The sequence below is a fragment of the Lepisma saccharinum genome, chromosome 10 (genome assembly GCF_977018435.1).
Source record: "Lepisma saccharinum chromosome 10, izLepSacc3.1, whole genome shotgun sequence".
NCBI lineage: Eukaryota > Metazoa > Arthropoda > Insecta > Zygentoma > Lepismatidae > Lepisma > Lepisma saccharinum.
The window spans coordinates 23751922-23768701 of record NC_139238.1 but is presented as its reverse complement, the minus strand read 5'-3'; the positions used below and the strand labels follow the sequence as shown (position 1 = coordinate 23768701).

General features: G+C 32.0%; 1 protein-coding gene across 4 annotated transcripts in view; it reads right to left on the bottom strand.

Moving 5' to 3' along the window:
- Positions 1-16780, bottom strand: part of Pi3K68D (phosphatidylinositol-4-phosphate 3-kinase catalytic subunit Pi3K68D) — a 418322-nt gene that overhangs the window by 358109 nt on the left and 43433 nt on the right. Inside the window, exon 1 of one of the 4 annotated variants that reach the window (XM_083129652.1) lies at positions 1212-1299. The exons of 2 other annotated variants lie outside the window; for them this stretch is intronic. The gene's annotated coding sequence lies outside the window, so the exon portion shown is untranslated. Of the gene's footprint in view, positions 1-1211; positions 1300-16780 lie in introns of those variants that run through there. One more of the 4 variants, XM_083129653.1, reaches the window with a different exon arrangement.

Genomic DNA, 16780 nt, shown 5'->3' with positions numbered 1-16780 from the left:
TCAAGTTCCTGTTCCTCACAGGTTGATCTATCAGTGAAGAGCATGTTAAATATTCCAAATGTTACCAACAGTGTTTTCTCTCCCAGGTTCAGATCCCACTTTAAACTGTAGGTCCAGTTCCGATTGGGCTATTTGTGCATAAAGTGGGCTTGACAATTCAAAACAAGCAAACAATGTTTTCCCACTGCTATAAATATAGAATCTCTATATATGTGACTTTCATTTCCAATTAATAAAGTTTTGAAGTGCAAGACACCATTTTTGTTAACACGTAAATATACGTACAGCCACACACTACTTCCTTTTGAAAAATACCAATGTTACAAGATAAAATGATGAACGTAAACAACATAGAAGATGAACATTTTTTTTTCTAAAATCGCACAACACTTACTATACCTACAGAAGTTAATACTGACAAAGAATCATAGTTTTACCATGCATGTCTGTAATGGTAAAAAGTGCAAATGTATGAACTATATGCACACTGACTACTGAAGGAGAGAGCAGAGAAAGATTATAAAACACTAATAAAAGGGCACAGTTACATTACATGCCCAGGATAAGAATGACTGCACAGTATCCATATGTAGCTTTAACAAAATATATTCTAAAATGAACTGTAAAATAGGAGTGGTTTAACAGTTAACATAGAAAACAAGGCTGACAATCATATTTATATCTAACTGAAGTAATTTGTATTAAGTTCGAAGCATTAGTCATTTTCATATAACACATCTCGTTATTTGTTAATTCTTTACCAAGAATTAATGTTACAAAGAGAAATTATATTGCACTTCTGTGTTTCAATCAGAAAGCAATAAAATATTTTAGATTTTGTGCCTAACAGAAAGCCGATAGTCAACACTACCGAAGAACATCATGCACAAAAAAATATATAATCGTGTAGTGATTCTAACAGGTTAGCAAGTGAAGTTTATGACTAATGCTATTTCACAAGTCTCCTGTTTCAAGTGCTCTACGTTTTTCCTATCAGTGTTGAAGCACAATGATTTTGTAAGATATTTGGGTTATTTGTTTCTTCTACTGTCAACAAAAGCAGAATAAATTCACTTGTTTAGAACGTCTATGCATGCAAGAATTCACATTCCACAACGTTGATGCACTGTTTACTTCCATTGTGTTAAATTAAAGAATACCACAGAGTCGAGTGTTAAGGGACTCTACAAATGTAGTGAATATCTTCTTACTTTTACGATAATATGCAAAATCCAGCAAAATCAGCAAGCATCAACTATCATGCACTTCATTCGCATCTGCCATAATGACAATTTACAAGATCCAATGCCACCTGTCGGCCAATCCTTTCACTGACATTCCGTTGTTCATTTGTTTTCATTCGTAAACACGAGTTCAATGCTAAACACAAACACCTCGGAACTACAAACAAACATTTACCCGCAAATTTGTTCTCAGATTTACTTTCTTCAACCACTACTAAACTTCGCACAACGAAAGAACATTGACATTGACCATCTTCATCCAAATCATAAAGACTAATGCTCGTGTAACGAATGCTTCAGTGAGCTCAAAAAAATTAACACTTCTATTACTACCTAGTTCAATGTCCGGCTCGAGGCACAGTGTCTGTTTTCTGTTACTATTAGTAACAATTAGCAAGATGCTAAGAAACCATTTGGAATGGACAAGGGAAAAATAAATAAATTGTAGTTGTGTGTGACATATCTGTCTATAACGACTCCAGCGGGCATCGGGGACGACGTAAGGTCTATCGAAGAGTTCGTCACATCATGGTCACATTTACTGTCCCCCTCCATTAAAGCTCTTTCAGCCCAAATGTACATTTTAATTATATTTGGTATATTAAAAGTAACTACTACTAAATATCCCCCTTCTTTTCTTGCATCCTCATTTTTTTCTGTCGCCGTCACTGACAGGCACAGCGCGAATAAAGCTTTCTGGGGGGCACTCAGTGGCGTGCTTGTGATTCCATTTTGGGGAGTATGCAAATTTGTACACTTCGCAACGTCTTATTTGACCGCCCCGAAAGAATTCTAAGTCCCGAAATCGTAAACTTAGTAACATTGCACTTCAGCTCCAGGTGAGAGTAGCCAACTTTGAGTAGGTCCTTCCACTAGACGATAAACGCTGCGGTGATAGGTTTTCAATTTAACACTTTCCATGAACTTAGAAACTATAAACCGCTATTATAATACACAATCAAACAGATATAATAAATTGGAAAAAGAACCTTGTATGATATTTACGATTCTGCTTGCTCGACTTGAAATTTGGGGGGTTTGAAACACTGAATAGAGTTTTTCTCCACCTGGAGGAAATTGCCATCAAGTTTGTGCATAAAGAAGCAAATTTGTGAGGAGTTTATGCGACATTTTATTTACAATACCTTGCATAATATCGAACATTTCTCAAAAACATATATTTTACACGACTTGTCGAGAAAATGTGTTTGAAACACAGGAAGGTGGGAGTCTTCATAAACGTCAACATGTTTTTAAGGGTATAACATCATTAAGTTAACGTAGAGCAGTTGGTTAGGCGCTGCTATCCTTATTTTTCATCAAGCGTGAAAGGTCGCGGGTTCAAATCCCACCCTCTCGTCTTTCTTTTTTCTTTTTTTGTTTGCTGCACAGATACCGTTGATATTAGAATATTTAAAAAAATGAATCCGATGCACACTTGAGGGACGTCCCTTCTGCGAATATTTCCCCTTAGAAGTTGGAGATTTCCAGGATTTAAAGTTAAAAGTTTTCTTTTTAGTTATTGTTCATATGTTGTGTTAACACACACATCATGATTAATTCACAAATCACATATATGTATTCAGGATGCAAAATGTAATGTTATTTAAGTTATGTTATTGTTTGTTCTTCACTGACACCTAAAATATTGATTATATGATTTCGATATACTAAAAAAAGATATACAGTTATGTTTAAGTAGTGATGTAGTGCAGTACTGTAACGAAGGAGAACGTTTAATGAGTTCAAATTGCTAAGATTGGTAATTTTATGTCCGTTCCTTCGTAACGACTGTTGTCAATCCCCTCACCACCATCTTACCATGCGTCTAAAACTAATAGTAAATCGATTATTAACATAAATTCACTCGTCTTGAGATCGTTCGCTGCGGGACGGCGTAGGTTCGAATCCGGCTCTGGTCGGAATTTATTCGGCCTACGTATAGGGCCGGTGGCAACCCACCATCGTGAGGAAATTGGGAAGCTCCGAGTGAGTGAGCGTAACCCGGTCAAGAAGACCTACAATAACGGCTGGGGGTTCGTCGGGCTGATCACCCGTCACCCCAATACTGGTCTAAGACCTCCACGCTATAACAGGTGACGGAGGAACAGTGTGGGAGACCAGCAGTCGGTAGGTAAGCCAAGGCCCTTCAAAGGGCTGTAGCGCTGTGGGTTTAGTTTTTATTAACATAAATAAATTGTTATTGCGACAAAGGCCGATTCGATAAGAAACTACTAATAATTATTTATATATAGTGAGTGACAAACAAAAAATTCAAAACCTCATAATGATCGTTAATTGCTCACTGCTATGTATCTAAAATGTTTGTCTTCTTTGAACAGAAAGTACGAGTATCAGATATAACAAACTTTCCCACTAACTTTGCAATATTCGATACCACCATCACAGACTTAGCTCTACGTAACTTGATTCTGCGCATTCCACGTGGCATGTGATTTCCTCCTATCATCGAAATAACTTTCTCTTACTATTTCCTTTCCTCTCGTGAAATACAGAGACCAATGTTAACTTCTTAGCACTGTGGATAAACTTTACACCCAACGATATAATCCTGAAAAAAATCCTGCTTAGGTGGAGAATCGATCCTACGACTACCTCTTCTCCAGGTAGCTCATGTTAAATTTTGCTACCAGTTTGAAGAAACCAATGCACACATAATGTCATATCTATAATTTCCTCATGGCAATTTTCATGAGGAAACGAATTCAGATAAAATCGAGAAACGCTGAAAGGGAAAAATGATAAACACGTCTATTGGCGTTTTGTCATATTTTGTAAATTGTGTAAACATTCCGTGTTTTGAACAAGCAATCGTTTAGTTATGAACTATTTTGTTGTTTGTTTAGTAGGAACAGGAGAGCGAAAAGGAGTCATTTGAACCAGACCCCGTTTGACAAGAAACTTCAGCTTCTTTCCAAAGACTGTATGAAAAGAGAAAGGAACGTATGAAATATAAAATATGTGTGAAATTAAAACAATGGAAATCTTGAAAGATAATACTAACGAACTTCAAACTATGAAAAACATATTTTCGTGGTGGAAAACTCCAAGTCATTTTCGAAATATGAACTTGATGTTTTTCTTTATTATGAAGTGGAGATATGGGACAATACGATCCCTCAGCAAGAAAATTTTAAGTCAGCTACCTCCAACTTTTTCAATGATCATAATTTCTAATTAGGGTCCGGAAGTTGATGAAAAATCAACTTTTTTTCTGACCCTTAAAAACAATGCTAAACCTGATATCATGTCCGTTTCCATTCAGTTGGAGCCGAAAAACACTTTCCATTTTACATTTTCTTTTTTTTTTTGCATTTTTCTGTCTTTTTTGGCTTTCAGTTTATTTGTCAGTATTTTTAACAGTTTTTGTTGCATTTTTACTTATTTTTGAGGTTTATTTTTCTCCTCCCCTGTTGTTTCGTGTATTTTAAATGCATTTACTAGTAAAACTTACATATTTAGATTTCTTGAGATGGTCCTTTTAGCAAATTCACCATGAATCGAAAATACGGTCAAAGGAAAAGCATAATATTATTCTTAACTGAAATGTTTGGCAATGGATTAGAATAGCTACTTTGTGTGAAGATCTACTTTGAGGTTCTTTTTCTGGACACTATTATCGCCTTAATCTGTAGTTTTAAAGTAAAATTAGTCACAATATTAAATGCAATTACACTCTGGTATACGCGAAGCAGAACTGTATTTTCGGATGCTGGCCGACTACAGTATCATAGAAGGCCCACTCTGAAAGGAGATGAATTGGTTGATTTGGTGTTTTAAGTCAACTTTATGCATATTAAGGCTAATCGGGAACTGGACCTACAGTTTAAAGTGGAATCCGAACCGAGTGCATAAAATAACGTGAGTAGATGGTATCCGCGCCAAGGACAATTAGTGCATGGGTGTTAATTAATTTGCATATAATTAAGAACTAATTTGCATAATATGAATAAATTAGCATATCATTAGAATACTTTACATTTATGTATTTGCATGTTTATAACTTTTTATGAATATATAATTATTTATTTTATGAAAAATATGTATATAGAAGGTAATTAGAGGTACTAAACGCTATGCATATGGTTTTATATTCATTACTGCAAAGTATGTAATGTATCAATCGATAATAATTAATGTTTATAATATTGAAAATAAGTTTTCTATGGTTTATGTACCGCTATGAACGGTGGTAATGGCTGTAGGTACAGGTTCAATTACGATTGGGGACGGTCCCGGTACTCGAACCCGCGATATGTAATATTATTAATTAGTACTATGTAATAATGTATGTTATTATGGTATGAAACACGGTGGTGCAACACGCCAGACAGAATACTGTCTCCGAATCTCGACTCGGCTGTGAAGGTAGACGAGAAAGGAATTTGGGAGATGTGCGGTCAAGGTCAAATGACGTCACAACGTCAGAACAAACAAAGAACCCGATTGACCAATCAGAACCGGTTTTTTCAAGGTTAACCAGTACGCAAGAACAGGGGGAAGCTATGCAATGCCGTAGGGCAGGGAGGGATTCAACCAGACAACAAAGGATGTCTGGAAATAAGCAGCAAGGGTCAAATCTCTGAAGCTATGCGTCGCTTGTAGAATCGGTTTCCGCCGCCATTTAATATTCCGTTCAGGTTTGCCTTCAAGGCACAGGACGCTTTAGCGCAGGTTTTTTTTTATCTGTACTATGAAGAAGGGAGAGCTATTAGGGACGGGGCCTACAGTTTTCACCATTTGCTTTTATCACGGGGTAACGAACCTAGGACCCTTTGATTATTGATTTAGGTAGTAAATGTATGTTACTGTGTGCTATTTAACTTAATTTTGAGTTTATTTTTTACCAAACTTTGACTTTATGTCAAACATTTTCACAGCTTATCCTTATTTTTACAAAAATAACACTATTTGTACTATTCAGGCAACATTTTTTATTAAATTTTGGACTCGCAAAGATATTTTTACAACTTTTTAACTTATTATTTTACAACTTTATGTTAATTTTTTACCTAAATAACACTATTTGTACTATTCAGGCAACATTTTTTATTAAATTTTGGACTCACAAAGACATTTTTTTCAACGTTTAACTTATTATTTTACAACTTTATATTAATTTTTTACCAAAATAACACTATTTGTACTATTCAAGCAACATTTTTTATTAAATTTTGCACTCACAAAAAACATTTTTTCAATTTTTAACTTATTATTTTACAATTTTATGTTAATTTTTTTACCAAAATAACACTATTTGTACTATTCAGGCAACATTTTTTATTAAATTTTGGACTCGCAAAGACATTTTTTCAACTTTTAACTTATTATTTTACAACTTTAAGTTAATTTTTTACCAAAATAACACTATTTGTACTATTCAAGCAACATTTTTTATTAAATTTTGCACTCACAAAAAACATTTTTTCAATTTTTAACTTATTATTTTACAATTTTATGTTAATTTTTTTACCAAAATAACACTATTTGTACTATTCAGGCAACATTTTTTATTAAATTTTGGACTCGCAAAGACATTTTTTACAACTTTTTAACTTATTATTTACAATTTTGTACCTATTTTTTACCTAAATAACACTATTTATACTATTAAGGAAAGACTTTTAGTTATATTTTAGATACACAAAGTGTGTGTTCTCAACTTCTATCTGTTTATTTCACAAGTTTAGGCTTATTATTATTCAAATAACACAATTCAATCTGTTCAGGAAAGACTTTTAGTTATATTTTCGACACACAGAGTGTGTTTTTTCAACTTCTATCTGTTTATTTCACAAGTCCAGGCTTATTATTACCAAAATAATACAATTCAATCTGTTCAGGAAAGACTTTTAGTCGCATTTTCGACACACAAAGTGTGTGTTCTCAACTTTTATTTGTTTATTTTACAAGTTTAGCCTAATATTTACTCAAATGACACTATTTATATTATTCAGGCACCATTTTTATTACATTTTGGACTCTCAAAGACACACACACACACACACACACACACAGAGAGAGAGAGAGAGAGAGAGAGAGAGAGAGAGAGAGAGAGAGAGAGAGATTTTTTCCAAGTTTACAGGATTATTCTCTAGTTTACTCAAATAACACAATTTAGATGTGTTTTGAATTATATTTTGGATGCAAAAGTATGTTTTGACAAGTTCTACCCTTTTATTTTACAAGTTTAGGCTTATTATTACTCAAATAACACAATTTAATCCAGTCAGGAAGGATTTGTTATTATATTTTGGATGCACAAAGAGAGGTTTTCAACTTTTTTATTGATTTTTTGCAGGGTATGTATTAATTTTTATTTATTTTGTTTTGTATCATATATACATTTACAAATTTTTAACTTAGAGTTTAGTATTTATTTAATTTTTTCAAAAACACTAAAAAAAAGTACTTTTAGCTAAAATGTAAGCCACAGAATATATTATTATTATTATTAGGGTTTACTGATTTCCACTATGCTATTTTTGGTTCTGTATTTCTATATGTATTTATTTAGGGCAGGTTACGCCTGCCACGTAGGAAAGTTTGTTTATTTTAGAGTTTGCTGAGTATTTTGTTACTGCTATACTAGGTAAAGTTTCCAAAATATATCAGGTAGGGCTCCATCCATATACTTTTGTTTTTGCTGTTTGGAGATGATGCGATCAGCATCACTCTCCATCTGCTTTTTATTTTATGTACCCAATATTATTTTGAGGCTTAGTGAATTCTAGAGCCTATTTATGCAGGAGAGAGGAGAGAGGACTTGAAAATTTTGATCTCAGACAACCCACAACTATTTGTCAGAGTATTTTAAAGGATATTTTATACTTATTATGTGCCACTAGAATATCAAAGCTTGCTTAATTTTTATGTCTGTAACGCATTTATTGTATTTCTAGCTAAGGCTTACTGGATAAAGTACACGAAATGTTTAACATTTCAACTATTTGCTTTTATACGAAGCCAAATTTTTAGTGTAACGAAAATTATTGTGTGTCTATGAGGTCTGAAACCCCTTTCCCGATGGGTCCATAACTGGACGCTTACTAATATTGTTTTTTCCCCCTTACATATAACAATTTAACAATATAATTACAATACGAAGTTAACAGACGGCTTAGGGGCCTAGGTCCACTTTCCAAACTTTTTTACTATTCTAGAAGAATTATTTAGCTTTATAGCCTTTTTCAAAGTATTTTTGAAGTATTACTGGCTTCTTTGGGTGCATCAACACTTGGGTTATTTCCATTTGGTTTATTATACGAGGTTTATTTTTTACTCTAAGATCAATATATGTCTCCGAGGACTAAAATACATTTATTGAAGCTAAAAGCTTAGGCTGTAACTAGGGACTTAGCATGTATATCGACAATTTATAGGACAACACGAACCTTACAAAGGATTATAGGTGACGTACGACCACACGTCAGAGCTTTGTTAATCTGCAAGAAGCAGTTGCAACTAATGCTATGAGGATATAATGTTAATTTTTCATTGTTTCACAAGGAGGCTATTTTTTACACAACCAATATTTGCTTTTTCAAGTAACTACATGTACCAGAAGCACACATGCCAACACTAACTAGATTTTGATTTATACTATCTCAGGTGCTAAATGTAGCAAGAACTATATTTCTGAGGAAATACGCAAAAGCAGATTACCCGATTAAAGTATCTGAAAAACAGATTTTTCTATGTATGTATATTTTTATTGACTGGATTATTTAACAGATCAAACAGGAAGACTGCAAAATTCATTAAATGTAGTTCTATAGTATAGGTGGTTTCAGAGATATAAAAAGAACAAATATAAGATATCGCTTTTTTTGCTTCTGAGGCTAATCGCGACGCTAAGGGTAAATGGCGAGGAAATATAACGGAGGAGAAACAGTTCCAAAAGTTATGGGCTGCATGTAAGTTAATACCACAGAGATATTACAGTAGGTGTAGGTTCTACCACCAGAACATTTCTATTATAATAATACTGGTTATGCTGTACTGTTAGCTAAAGATGCTGATATTTGAGAAACTTAAAAGCTTATTTGCAAAATTTTAGATAAATAATAATCTGTTAGACTGTAAACATATTTTATATCCATTCTGCAAAAGACCCGATGACAAAATTTAAAAATTGTTATCGCCCAGACAGGGACTCGAACCCTGGACAGATAGGTTAAAAGCCTAACGCTATACCAACTAAGCTATCTGGGCACAAGGTATTCTTTTCTTGAAAAGTTAGTTATGTTAAGAAATATATTGAAACACTTGAGAACACTCTTGGTCTGGTTCGACAGAGAAGGAGACAACATTTCCAAATTTTTACAGACTGGGTGTATTTTTCCACTATAGAGGCCTTCACTATATGTAATTCGAAACGCCAAAGTTCAGCTAGCTTCCAAAACTGAGGTAAAGATTGTGTTTGGCGAGATTAACAAGTTACAATTATATCCAGTTACGGACAAATAAAGCTAAAACTCTCAGATTTACTGTACTAGCCAAGTTTTAGTAACATTTTCCTTCACTATAGTACTAATACCAAAGAAATAGGTATATTTTATTTTTTTAATAATTTGACAAAATGTACTAGTATTTAATTCACAAAGTTAGGTAAAGAAACAGTATTTTTAAAAAATATTGTTACTGCCTTCAAATTTTATGTTATTTAGCCACTAACAACTGGTTTACACTGTTTGGCATCCTTTAAATAGGAAAAGAAGGAATTATTTGTTTATTATTTTTACTACTTTATATTTATTTAAGAAAACAATTCTACAGTTTAACTTAATTTTAACAAATTGTTACTAATTTATGTATCAAAGTTATGTTATTTAGAGTGTATCAAGGCGTATAAAGTTAATATTTGTACTTATCAGTTCAACTAACAATTATATTTTACACACAAAAGATGATGTTTACAGTTAAATTATTTGAATCAGAGAATAATATTTTACAGTAATTGATTCATTCAGCACTAGTCAGTACTTTTATGCTTCAGAAAGTTTTTTTAATTTTCTATTACGCATGCTATTTTGGGCTATTTTTAAAATGTATTTCTAAGGCAAACTGGTTTAATTTTCTGCTTATAATGCAAAGTTGACATAGTTTTCGCACAATGCATTGTACATTTGTTATATTCTCTACTTACAATTCAAATATTATGCTTATTTAATGTATAACTAACTAACTCTCTAGCCTTCTTAAACCCGAAGGTTCATGGCTGCAGCAACACATGCCTTTCATCTGTCCCTGTTCTGAGCAAGATCTATATACTCCTTTCCTTCCCTACCAATTTCCTTTTGGTCCATCTCTACATTATCCCTCCATCTTTGTTTTGGTCTTTCTATTGGTCTTTTACCATCAGGTTTCCCAACAAGAATCCTGTATACTCTTTTTTACTCTCTCATTTGTACCACAGGATCTACACACCTAAGTCTTTTTGATTTAATCATTCTAATAATATCTGGACATGAATACAAATTATGTACTTCCAAATTATGTAACCTTCTCCACTCATCTGTCTCCTCATCTGTTTTAGGTCCAAATATTTTCCTAAGGATTTTATTTTCAAATACTTTCAATTTATGTTCCTTTTTCAATCTAAGGGACCAAGTTTATTTACTGTATTTAACTTTTATTTTTTGTAATTAACAAAAATTAAAAGCTTATACTGTAGTTATTATATCTTTTTCTATCAGCTTATTTTGAAATTAATATTATTAGGTATAGTCTTTGATTTATAACTATATTGCTTTTTTTATCAATTTATCTAAGAGTACACGCAGACAAACACATGTGTACACAATTTTATGTAAATAGATATGCCTTTTTTCAATATTTTAGTATGAAGATTGCACTTTAGCTATTTAAGCAAGGGTAGGAAAGGTAGGATTTCTGAGAATATGTTGCAGGATTTTGTTGTCCAAGTATAGATGAGAACTGAGCTGGGAGACTGTTTCGAACCTTTTCATGAGAGTTTGCATGTGAACTGTATGCAAATTGAGCACTATTGACTGTGCATGCTTCTAAGTTTTGCTGTTATTTTACATCAAGTCTGTGAGACTGTAGTCAGTTTTCCCATTTCAAGTAGTTTTTATTGATTGTATTTGTATATGTTTTGGGGACTTAGCAGTCTTATGTTATGAGGCAGTTTGTTGTAGAATATTTTTACATGATTGTTTTGAGATATTGAGTGTCTGCTGTTTTACTTGTAATTATTTTTCTTCTTGTGTTGTGTATTAGACTATATTTTGTCCAAGTTCGTAGTATTTAGAATAATTGTTATTGACTTGTAGATGTAGGGAGTAATAATCCTTTGCAAGATGCCCTATACTTTAGTCTGAACATTATTCTTACTGTTCACTTTTGAAGCCTTAGTATTCTGGTAGTATTATTAATGTAGAGGTAAATTAGGCTGAAATGTAGGCATTTTTCTGATAAATTATACTCACTTAGTTGTTTCAGCAGGTAGAAGTTGCATGATGGTTTACTGCTGATGATGTTAATTTGCTCTTCTTATGTACTACGTATGATGTAGCTTACTTGAGTAATTGGAATTTTCTACTGAAAAAGGATTGCTTGTCTATTTTATTCCTATGTTGTTGAGTTTGTCCATAAGCAAGTCATGTTTTTACTCTATCCTATGCCTTGGAAGAATCTAGATATATTGTGTTTGCAGTTTTATGTTTCTCTAAGCTTTCAGCTATGTAGTTTTTTAAACTGTGCTATGGGTGTGACTACTGATTTCTTTTTCTGGATGCCATGTTGGTTTCTGTGTATTCCTCTTGCTGCTTGAATTTGACTTAGGTTGTTTGTTTAGATCTTTATTTGTTTATTTGTTCAGTATTTTTTTATTTTTTAATATTCTTTTACATAAAAAAATTCAAAGTACATTGTTAAAGTCAAAATGTGTTAAAATTCAATTTTTCAAAGTTGAAGTTTTAAAAATACAATTTTCTAAAATTAAAAGTTATAATAGTATATTTTTGTTAGTAGAAGTTTTTATACTAGGGCGAATTATTTTGTTGTTAATGTAAAATTTGTTAGTTAATGTAAAATTAAAGTAATTAAAATCAATTTTTCAAATTTAAAGTTTTAAAAATACAATTTTCTAAAATTAAAAGTTATAATAGTACATTTTTGTTAGTAGACGTTTTTATACTAGGGCGAATTATTTTGTTGTTAATGTAAAATTTGTTAGTTAATGTAAAATTAAAGTAATTAAAATCAATTTTTCAAATTTAAAGTTTTAAAAATACAATTTTCTAAAATTAAAAGTTATAATAGTACATTTTTGTTAGTAGACGTTTTTATACTAGAGTAAATTCTTTTGTTGTTAAAGTAAAATATATTAGTTAATGTAAAATTAAAGTAATTAAAATTCAAAAAAATAAAAAATACTGAACAAATAAACAAATAAAGATCTAAACAAACAACCTAAGTCAAATTCAAGCAGCAAGAGGAATACACAGAAACCAACATGGCATCCAGAAAAAGAAATCAGTAGTCACACCCATAGCACAGTTTAAAAAACTACATAGCTGAAAGCTTAGAGAAACATAAAACTGCAAACACAATATATCTAGATTCTTCCAAGGCATAGGATAGAGTAAAAACATGGCTTGCTTATGGACAAACTCAACAACATAGGAATAAAATAGACAAGCAATCCTTTTTCAGTAGAAAATTCCAATTACTCAAGTAAGCTACATCATACGTAGTACATAAGAAGAGCAAATTAACATCATCAGCAGTAAACCATCATGCAACTTCTACCTGCTGAAACAACTAAGTGAGTATAATTTATCAGAAAAATGCCTACATTTCAGCCTAATTTACCTCTACATTAATAATACTACCAGAATACTAAGGCTTCAAAAGTGAACAGTAAGAATAATGTTCAGACTAAAGTATAGGGCATCTTGCAAAGGATTATTACTCCCTACATCTACAAGTCAATAACAATTATTCTAAATACTACGAACTTGGACAAAATATAGTCTAATACACAACACAAGAAGAAAAATAATTACAAGTAAAACAGCAGACACTCAATATCTCAAAACAATCATGTAAAAATATTCTACAACAAACTGCCTCATAACATAAGACTGCTAAGTCCCCAAAACATATACAAATACAATCAATAAAAACTACTTGAAATGGGAAAACTGACTACAGTCTCACAGACTTGATGTAAAATAACAGCAAAACTTAGAAGCATGCACAGTCAATAGTGCTCAATTTGCATACAGTTCACATGCAAACTCTCATGAAAAGGTTCGAAACAGTCTCCCAGCTCAGTTCTCATCTATACTTGGACAACAAAATCCTGCAACATATTCTCAGAAATCCTACCTTTCCTACCCTTGCTTAAATAGCTAAAGTGCAATCTTCATACTAAAATATTGAAAAAAGGCATATCTATTTACATAAAATTGTGTACACATGTGTTTGTCTGCGTGTACTCTTAGATAAATTGATAAAAAAAGCAATATAGTTATAAATCAAAGACTATACCTAATAATATTAATTTCAAAATAAGCTGATAGAAAAAGATATAATAACTACAGTATAAGCTTTTAATTTTTGTTAATTACAAAAAATAAAAGTTAAATACAGTAAATAAACTTGGTCCCTTAGATTGAAAAAGGAACATAAATTGAAAGTATTTGAAAATAAAATCCTTAGGAAAATATTTGGACCTAAAACAGATGAGGAGACAGATGAGTGGAGAAGGTTACATAATTTGGAAGTACATAATTTGTATTCATGTCCAGATATTATTAGAATGATTAAATCAAAAAGACTTAGGTGTGTAGATCCTGTGGTACAAATGAGAGAGTAAAAAAGAGTATACAGGATTCTTGTTGGGAAACCTGATGGTAAAAGACCAATAGAAAGACCAAAACAAAGATGGAGGGATAATGTAGAGATGGACCAAAAGGAAATTGGTAGGGAAGGAAAGGAGTATATAGATCTTGCTCAGAACAGGGACAGATGAAAGGCATGTGTTGCTGCAGCCATGAACCTTCGGGTTTAAGAAGGCTAGAGAGTTAGTTAGTTATACATTAAATAAGCATAATATTTGAATTGTAAGTAGAGAATATAACAAATGTACAATGCATTGTGCGAAAACTATGTCAACTTTGCATTATAAGCAGAAAATTAAACCAGTTTGCCTTAGAAATACATTTTAAAAATAGCCCAAAATAGCATGCGTAATAGAAAATTAAAAAAACTTTCTGAAGCATAAAAGTACTGACTAGTGCTGAATGAATCAATTACTGTAAAATATTATTCTCTGATTCAAATAATTTAACTGTAAACATCATCTTTTGTGTGTAAAATATAATTGTTAGTTGAACTGATAAGTACAAATATTAACTTTATACGCCTTGATACACTCTAAATAACATAACTTTGATACATAAATTAGTAACAATTTGTTAAAATTAAGTTAAACTGTAGAATTGTTTTCTTAAATAAATATAAAGTAGTAAAAATAATAAACAAATAATTCCTTCTTTTCCTATTTAAAGGATGCCAAACAGTGTAAACCAGTTGTTAGTGGCTAAATAACATAAAATTTGAAGGCAGTAACAATATTTTTTAAAAATACTGTTTCTTTACCTAACTTTGTGAATTAAATACTAGTACATTTTGTCAAATTATTAAAAAAATAAAATATACCTATTTCTTTGGTATTAGTACTATAGTGAAGGAAAATGTTACTAAAACTTGGCTAGTACAGTAAATCTGAGAGTTTTAGCTTTATTTGTCCGTAACTGGATATAATTGTAACTTGTTAATCTCGCCAAACACAATCTTTACCTCAGTTTTGGAAGCTAGCTGAACTTTGGCGTTTCGAATTACATATAGTGAAGGCCTCTATAGTGGAAAAATACACCCAGTCTGTAAAAATTTGGAAATGTTGTCTCCTTCTCTGTCGAACCAGACCAAGAGTGTTCTCAAGTGTTTCAATATATTTCTTAACATAACTAACTTTTCAAGAAAAGAATACCTTGTGCCCAGATAGCTTAGTTGGTATAGCGTTAGGCTTTTAACCTATCTGTCCAGGGTTCGAGTCCCTGTCTGGGCGATAACAATTTTTAAATTTTGTCATCGGGTCTTTTGCAGAATGGATATAAAATATGTTTACAGTCTAACAGATTATTATTTATCTAAAATTTTGCAAATAAGCTTTTAAGTTTCTCAAATATCAGCATCTTTAGCTAACAGTACAGCATAACCAGTATTATTATAATAGAAATGTTCTGGTGGTAGAACCTACACCTACTGTAATATCTCTGTGGTATTAACTTACATGCAGCCCATAACTTTTGGAACTGTTTCTCCTCCGTTATATTTCCTCGCCATTTACCCTTAGCGTCGCGATTAGCCTCAGAAGCAAAAAAAGCGATATCTTATATTTGTTCTTTTTATATCTCTGAAACCACCTATACTATAGAACTACATTTAATGAATTTTGCAGTCTTCCTGTTTGATCTGTTAAATAATCCAGTCAATAAAAATATACATACATAGAAAAATCTGTTTTTCAGATACTTTAATCGGGTAATCTGCTTTTGCGTATTTCCTCAGAAATATAGTTCTTGCTACATTTAGCACCTGAGATAGTATAAATCAAAATCTAGTTAGTGTTGGCATGTGTGCTTCTGGTACATGTAGTTACTTGAAAAAGCAAATATTGGTTGTGTAAAAAATAGCCTCCTTGTGAAACAATGAAAAATTAACATTATATCCTCATAGCATTAGTTGCAACTGCTTCTTGCAGATTAACAAAGCTCTGACGTGTGGTCGTACGTCACCTATAATCCTTTGTAAGGTTCGTGTTGTCCTATAAATTGTCGATATACATGCTAAGTCCCTAGTTACAGCCTAAGCTTTTAGCTTCAATAAATGTATTTTAGTCCTCGGAGACATATATTGATCTTAGAGTAAAAAATAAACCTCGTATAATAAACCAAATGGAAATAACCCAAGTGTTGATGCACCCAAAGAAGCCAGTAATACTTCAAAAATACTTTGAAAAAGGCTATAAAGCTAAATAATTCTTCTAGAATAGTAAAAAAGTTTGGAAAGTGGACCTAGGCCCCTAAGCCGTCTGTTAACTTCGTATTGTAATTATATTGTTAAATTGTTATATGTAAGGGGGAAAAAACAATATTAGTAAGCGTCCAGTTATGGACCCATCGGGAAAGGGGTTTCAGACCTCATAGACACACAATAATTTTCGTTACACTAAAAATTTGGCTTCGTATAAAAGCAAATAGTTGAAATGTTAAACATTTCGTGTACTTTATCCAGTAAGCCTTAGCTAGAAATACAATAAATGCGTTACAGACATAAAAATTAAGCAAGCTTTGATATTCTAGTGGCACATAATAAGTATAAAATATCCTTTAAAATACTCTGACAAATAGTTGTGGGTTGTCTGAGATCAAAATTTTCAAGTCCTCTCTCCTCTCTCCTGCATAAATAGGCTCTAGAAT